Here is a 6,592-nt window from a genome sequence, read left to right as displayed (position 1 = left end):
GAACCTTTCATTAGATCTGGGTTAAAGTCAGGGGAAGGCTTTTAAATAAATATGATATAAGGAAGAATTATAAAAGAAAAAAGGAGAGTTCCAGTCTCCTAGAGAATAGAAAGTCATTCTTTCTATCACCTGCTCCTAACACAATGGCTGGCACATAGTAGGAACAGAATCTAAAACTTTCATTTAATTGGCATAAGGAATTCCCACATGAGGAAATCTACTCTACCAATTCAGATCAAAGCCTACTCTGCAATTTAGAGCCTTAGATAATTGCTTAAAACAATGAAATGGTAAGTTACTTGCCCAAGATCATACAACTAGTATGTCTCAGAGAGCAGGACTTGAACTCATATCTTCCTAGTTCTAAGGTGGTTTTTTGATCTGTTGTCCCACAATGCCTCTGTGCCACATTGATACAGAGTGAACACCTAATAAATATTTTTAACTAGTCATTGATATTAAAAAAAATTTTTTTAAGTGAGGAAATTGGGGTTAAGTGACTTGCCCAGGGTCACACAGCTAGTAAGTGTGTGTTAAGTGTCTGAGGCCAGATTTGAACTCAGGTACTCCTGACTCCAGGGCCGGTGCTCTATCCACTGCGCCACCTAGCTGCCCCTAGTCATTGATATTTAAAGAAATAGAGACCAGTCTGAGTTGGGGAAGGGAATCTGGAAATCAGTAAAACTTCATGGAGGAGATTTCCTCTTGGCTAGGCCTTGAAAAAAGGGAAGGAATTCAATAGAAGAGAAAAGGTACTAGAGTCCATTTCCAGCATGATGGATGTCATGAAAAAAGCCACAAGAGGACAAGAGATAGGAAGGGCAGGACAAAAATGGGGCACCAGGAAAGTGCCTTCCCTCTGTTAATTATGCAAGCTTCTTGAGAATGGGTTGTTTCATTCATGGTATTTACAGCCAGGTTCAGATCATGGTCAGCCCTATCAAGTCTAGAGTCAGGCTGATTCATCTTCATGAGTTCAAATCCAGCTTTTGACACTTAGTATCTATAAGTACCTAGATAAGTCTCTTAACTCTGTTTGCCTCAATGTCCTCGTCTATAAAATGAGTTGGAGAAGGAAATGGCAAACCACTCCAGTATCTTTGCCGAGAAAACTCCACATAGGGTCATGAAGAGTCCGATATGACTGAAATGACTAAACTATTACAGGTTCAGATCTGACCTCAAGCAATCTAGGTGATACTGGACAGGTTATTCAGCCTTTCTGAGCCAATTTGAATTTTCTACTCCTAGGCTAGTGGTTGAAATTTTTGTGCCATTTCCTCTTCTTAGCACTTTTTAATGACAAATTTAAACAGATCTAGTTCTAATTTCTTAATTTCTAATTTCTTAAAATATATGAATGTAGAAACTCATCTCCCCCAATGCACTGTCCATATTGCCAGCACAATTTCAACTGACATCCACTTTTTATAAACAATGCTTTAATTTTGGAAAGGGTGTTGATATCATCTCTGAATATCAGATCAAGGCTGAAGAAAAATTGCATTGCTTTCAAGAATCTTTTGACCTAAGTGATCACATACTAGGCATACAGCAGAACACTTCAGGCTCTGTGCTTGTCAATCTTGGGAAAGGACACAATTAGGCTAATATATATATTTTTGGCCTGTGTTGGACAATTTTTTTTTAAACTACATGGGTAGTAGGAACAGCCAGGACATATCAAGAGTCCTGTGGGGAGGTTAGTGGTGGGTGGGTGGAGGGGGCTGGAGGCAGTCTTGAGCTGGTGCTGGTGGAACCTACATGGGCAGAGGTCCCGCCATGCCCACCTCCCATCCCAACCTGAGGAGACTTCTCTAATTCCCTAAAGCCCAAGGGTAGAGTTGGGGGAGCTGCAGCTTGGAGGGGTCAGCTGCTTAGATGTGGGTCAGAACTAGGGGCCATGGTCCCTGATGCTGAGGGGCCTGGGAGGAGAGTGTCCAGTCATTCAAAGCTTCTGGCTCAAGAGTGAACTCTTCACTTATTCTTCTGTAGGTGAGTCATGCCTGCCTTGGTTGTTTCCTGGGTCAAATTGGCTGCCGTGTCCAGGGCTCGTCCGCTCAGGTCAGTCACTAGGCTGTCTATGAAATCCTGGCGCCTCAGGAAGATGGGGCAGATCAGGCGATGGTACGGCATCTGTAAGCCATTACCGGCCACTGCAAGCGTGCATCACAGCAAAAAGGCCCACTTCCCTGCATAGTAGAAGGGGAACCAGAAAAGGAAGATGTCAGAGAAAAACTCAGCCAGGCCCAAAATGCCATATACCACCCAGTAGGTTAGCCAAGGGTTTGTCATGCCGGGGTGGGAGTGGGGATAAGGTCCCACTCTCTATAAAATGCTCCAATGGCATGTGTCTTAAATAACCTCTGACAACCAAAGCCCAACTCCTGGTCTTCTCATGGTGGAACTGTTTCCACTAACAGGAGAAGGGGCAAAGGTGAGTTACTGGCACCTTAAAACCAGTTGCTTTGGGCAGGCAACCTGCCTAGGGGAAGGAAACCCTGATTTTAAACCTCCTCTGCCTTGTGGCTATACCCATATATGGGAAAGGCTTCGGGAGTTAACCCTGAGGAAAAATCAGGAGTCAGAGTCCCTTAGGCAGTTGGATGTTGGACATCACATCCTTCTGGCAACTCCTGCGGCAGCACTGGTGCCAAACTGTATTGGCTCTGCCTCTCCTTTGGATCCACCAATGTCACAGAGAGGGAAAACCTGCTGCATGGGCAACAGTTTGTTTTCCATATTGATCTGCCCAGGCCAGCACCCTGGAGAGGACACTCCAGCTACTCCTCATGGGGTAGATACAACACGGGATGCAGCAGTTACCGGTTATAAGTCACTCAGGAGCTGTGGCTCCCGTATCAGACTGCACAGCCACACTGTGGCCTGTGGCTCTTCAAGGTGCTGATCCATGGTCATCCTCGACTACTACATCCTGCTACTACTACTAGGTTAGCCAGATGGTACCATCATCTTTGTTTGGACTTTCAATGGCCTTGATGGGGTCATATGCTAGGTAGATGAATCTGATGAGATTGCAGAGTAGGGAGGCACCACAGCCAAATAGGAGATAGAAGGCCAGGAAGGCAATGGTACCTGTAGCCAGGTAGTACTTTTTGATACTGGAGATTTCCTCCAGTTTCCCCAGGACATCTTTTTTCTGCTCCAGGAACCTCTGGAAACGTTGCCTCAAGCTACCCATGGCTCCCAGGACCAGGGTGGGGGGAGGGGAGGGAATGGAGGAAGACTGGACCTGGGTCCAAGGGGTGACCTCCAGGCCTTCAGAGCAGTGGGCTGGTGGTGTCTCCCTCTCCAGGCTCCCAGAACCTCAACTCCTCCGATCCCAAGGTCCCTCCCCTTTTTCGCCTCCCACCTTGTGGTCCTGCACTGCTGGGGACAGGCTAAGATATTTTTCTGACTTACATCCGTCTTTGCTTCTTTTTTCTCTTTGTTTCATAATGTGTATATGTGCGTATATATACATACATACATACATACACAAAGGATTGCTGAAGGATTTATTAATAGCATTTACACACACACACACACACACACACATATATATATATTAAAGTGTTTATTAATTATTGAATAATCCTTTCCTAAACACAGAAAAACTTTTAAAAGAAGAAATGGTCACGTGGCAGTTTACCAGCTCTTTTGGAATTTTGCTTTAATATGTCTGAAGAACCACATTGAAAACTGGCATCCTTTTCAGTCAATATATACATGCAGGCTGACAAGTGTCCTCATTGCTATTTTCTCACTATATACATTTTGCTTAGTCTCTCTGAAAGATAGATGTGTACTAACACATCTATTATAGAGAAGGAAAAACTGAGGCACACAAAGATTGCTCACCATATTGGTTGGGAGATGCTTTTAATGTCTGCTAGTATAAGGGCTTTATCTATAGGTATACTGTTGATTCATTCCAGTGCATGGTCTGCTGGGTAGCTAGGTGGTACAGTGCATAGAGTACTGGACCTGAAGTTAGGAACACCTGAGTTAAAATTCAGCCTCAGATATTAGCTGTGTGATCTTGGGCAAGTCCCTTAAGCTCTGTTTGCCTCAATTTCTTCATCTGTAAAATGGGGATAATAACAGCATCTATTTGCCAAAGTTGTCATGAGGGTCAAATGAGATAAGACCTGTAAAGCACTTAGAACAGTGCCTGGAACATAGTAAGTGCAATAGAAATATTACCTCTTATCATTTTTACTGTTGATATTAATTAAAGTTTATTGTAGTTACCTTTGTTAGTGTCTTATCCCCCTGTAAGACTATAAGTTCTATGAGGGCAGATACTGAGTCATATTTAGCTTGGTGATCTTCACAGAATGAGCACTAAATATTCTTTGAGTGCTAGAATTACAAGGAGATATGTATGTTTTATTGTTGATAAATTGCTTAGTTAAGGTAGCATTCTCTCAAGGAAAAAAAAAACCAGCCTGATTTTCTGAGAGTCCAATTTTTGTTTAAACCCCTTTATTCTAACTTCAGGAGGGGATTGTAAATACAAACCAAATAATTGCTTTGAAAGCACTCTGATTTCTTGAGAAGAAAGACATGATTTAGTGCACATTGGTGTTTAAAAGGGATTGAAATAATGCTGTTCTAGTCCTCTTCATTTGAGGTGATGATTTTTTAAAGTATTTTTTTTAAGATGGGAGGTACCATTTGGCTGTATTCCTGTCACTTTTATATGTGCATTCTTTATCTTTGCTTTTCCTTCCAAGTCCAAGAAAAAGAAAACTTTTAAGGTAAGATTGAGAGAAAGGGTCATTTTCTCCCCTTGGGCACTCCTACACAACTGCTATGGTCTGCAAAGTTAATGTCCAGTGCAGATTCCCAGGACTGTATCTTGAAATTGCTGATATTTTTACACATCTAATTATATCAACTCTATTTGTGTCAATGCAACACATTGTTTTGAAGTCTAGGGAGGAGAATATTTTTAAAATGATGTTGCATAGCCATACATTACCTTCAGAAAAAGACTTAAGGAAATAAAAACCCTCCACACCCCTCCCTTCTTCATAGAGTCAAATGGTGCACATGTAGACAAATAATACCTCTTATGAATGTTTTCCAACCAAATGCTAAATGAGGTTGGTGTCATAGTCATGTTCACTACGGTTTTTCAGGTCTAGACCTGTTTTCTTCATGATTTAGATGAATCTAAATGGAATCTTATTCACTACAGTTCCCTTTTATTACTCCTGTCATGAACACTTGGCATGGATACCCATGGTGATAGTTAGGAAGACAGGGTTATTTTAACATCTTCGTTGACTTTCCAGTTTCTCTGTTACCATAGCCATCAGAGGCTAATTTACTTTTCTGGGGCCCTCATCATTCCACAGGCTGAGCTGGACAAAAAGAAAATAACTTGTGCGCTTAAGAGAAAGAAAGTCTATACTCCCCAAACAAAACCAGTCAGACAGCTAGCTTAAAAATAACAGGCCTCACTGACTGACTCTTTTCCCTGCTTTTCAACAGCCTGGTGGCAGCAGACCCTGAACATAGATAAATGAGAAGTCAAACTATCCTTCATTTTTCTAAAGGATTATTTTGTCCACAGATAAGGAACAGAAGAAGGAAGTGATATTCCAGACTAGCCTGCAAGACAACAACAAGAAAGGATAACTCTTAAGAAAAGACTATTCTTTCAGTCTGGCTGCCACTCCTCAAGTGGTCACTGCTCCCACTAGTGTGTGTTTCCTGGCTTTTTTTTAAGACAGGAAAAACAAAGGCAAGATCTGCAAAGGATGACTGGGTGTCACATCCTGATTTTTATGTTTCTTTTCATTGATTTGCAGGAGATTCATCAAAAACAAAAGATAAAACAAATTCCTTTCCTTTATAAAGGAAAGAAAAGAAAAAAAAAACCTATTCTCATTTTGTTTCAAAATAGACAGAGCACATGCCCATACTAAAGACCTATACAAGAGAAATTATTTATTGTCAATGAGGAGATTCACTATACAAGTATAGTCCTACCAATGTGTGCTCTGAATTTTAGCTCCCCACCGATAGAATGAAAACCAGATATCTGCCCTTGGGAATGCATGGAGGAGGGAAAGGGAAGGATACATTTGCAAAACAGCTAGTAACACATTTAGACTGGTATCCTGTGTGTGTGTGTGTGTGTGTGTGTGTGTGTGAAATTAGGTTGGAAAGGTAGGCTGGACCCAGATTGTTGTTTTTTTTTTAAGTTAATTTATTTATTTAGTGCCATACCTATCAAACTATCGAAAATATTTTCTAGATTTAGAAAAATAATAAAAAATTCATCTGGAAGAATAAAAGCTCCAGGAAATTAAGGCAAGCAGTGAAAAAATGCAGAAGAAGGTGTGGACCCAGATTGTTGAAGGTTATTAATGTCAGGCCTATGAGTTTACATTTTATTCTATCCTAGTGACAATGGTGAATCCATGAAGATTTAGTAGAAGAGGAGTGACATAGTCAGACCTGCACATTAAGAAGTTTATTTTGGCAGCTTTGGAGGTAGAGAAACCAATTTTGAGACTTTCTACCAGAAGTCAGCTAGCCAAGCATCTTATGTTCTTCACAGTAAAATACTCCCATT

The 6,592-nt window shown here is 41.3% G+C and overlaps 1 pseudogene; it reads right to left on the bottom strand.

Moving 5' to 3' along the window:
* Window positions 1-1,977: 1,977 nt before the first annotated feature.
* LOC122736992 lies at window positions 1,978-3,202 on the bottom strand (annotated as a pseudogene).
* Window positions 3,203-6,592: the final 3,390 nt, after the last annotated feature.

This window comes from Dromiciops gliroides, chromosome 1, assembly GCF_019393635.1.
Source record: "Dromiciops gliroides isolate mDroGli1 chromosome 1, mDroGli1.pri, whole genome shotgun sequence".
In the NCBI taxonomy this organism is placed as follows: Eukaryota; Metazoa; Chordata; class Mammalia; order Microbiotheria; family Microbiotheriidae; genus Dromiciops; species Dromiciops gliroides.
The sequence above is the reverse complement of the archived record's forward strand: the minus strand, read 5'-3'. Positions and strand labels throughout refer to the sequence as shown.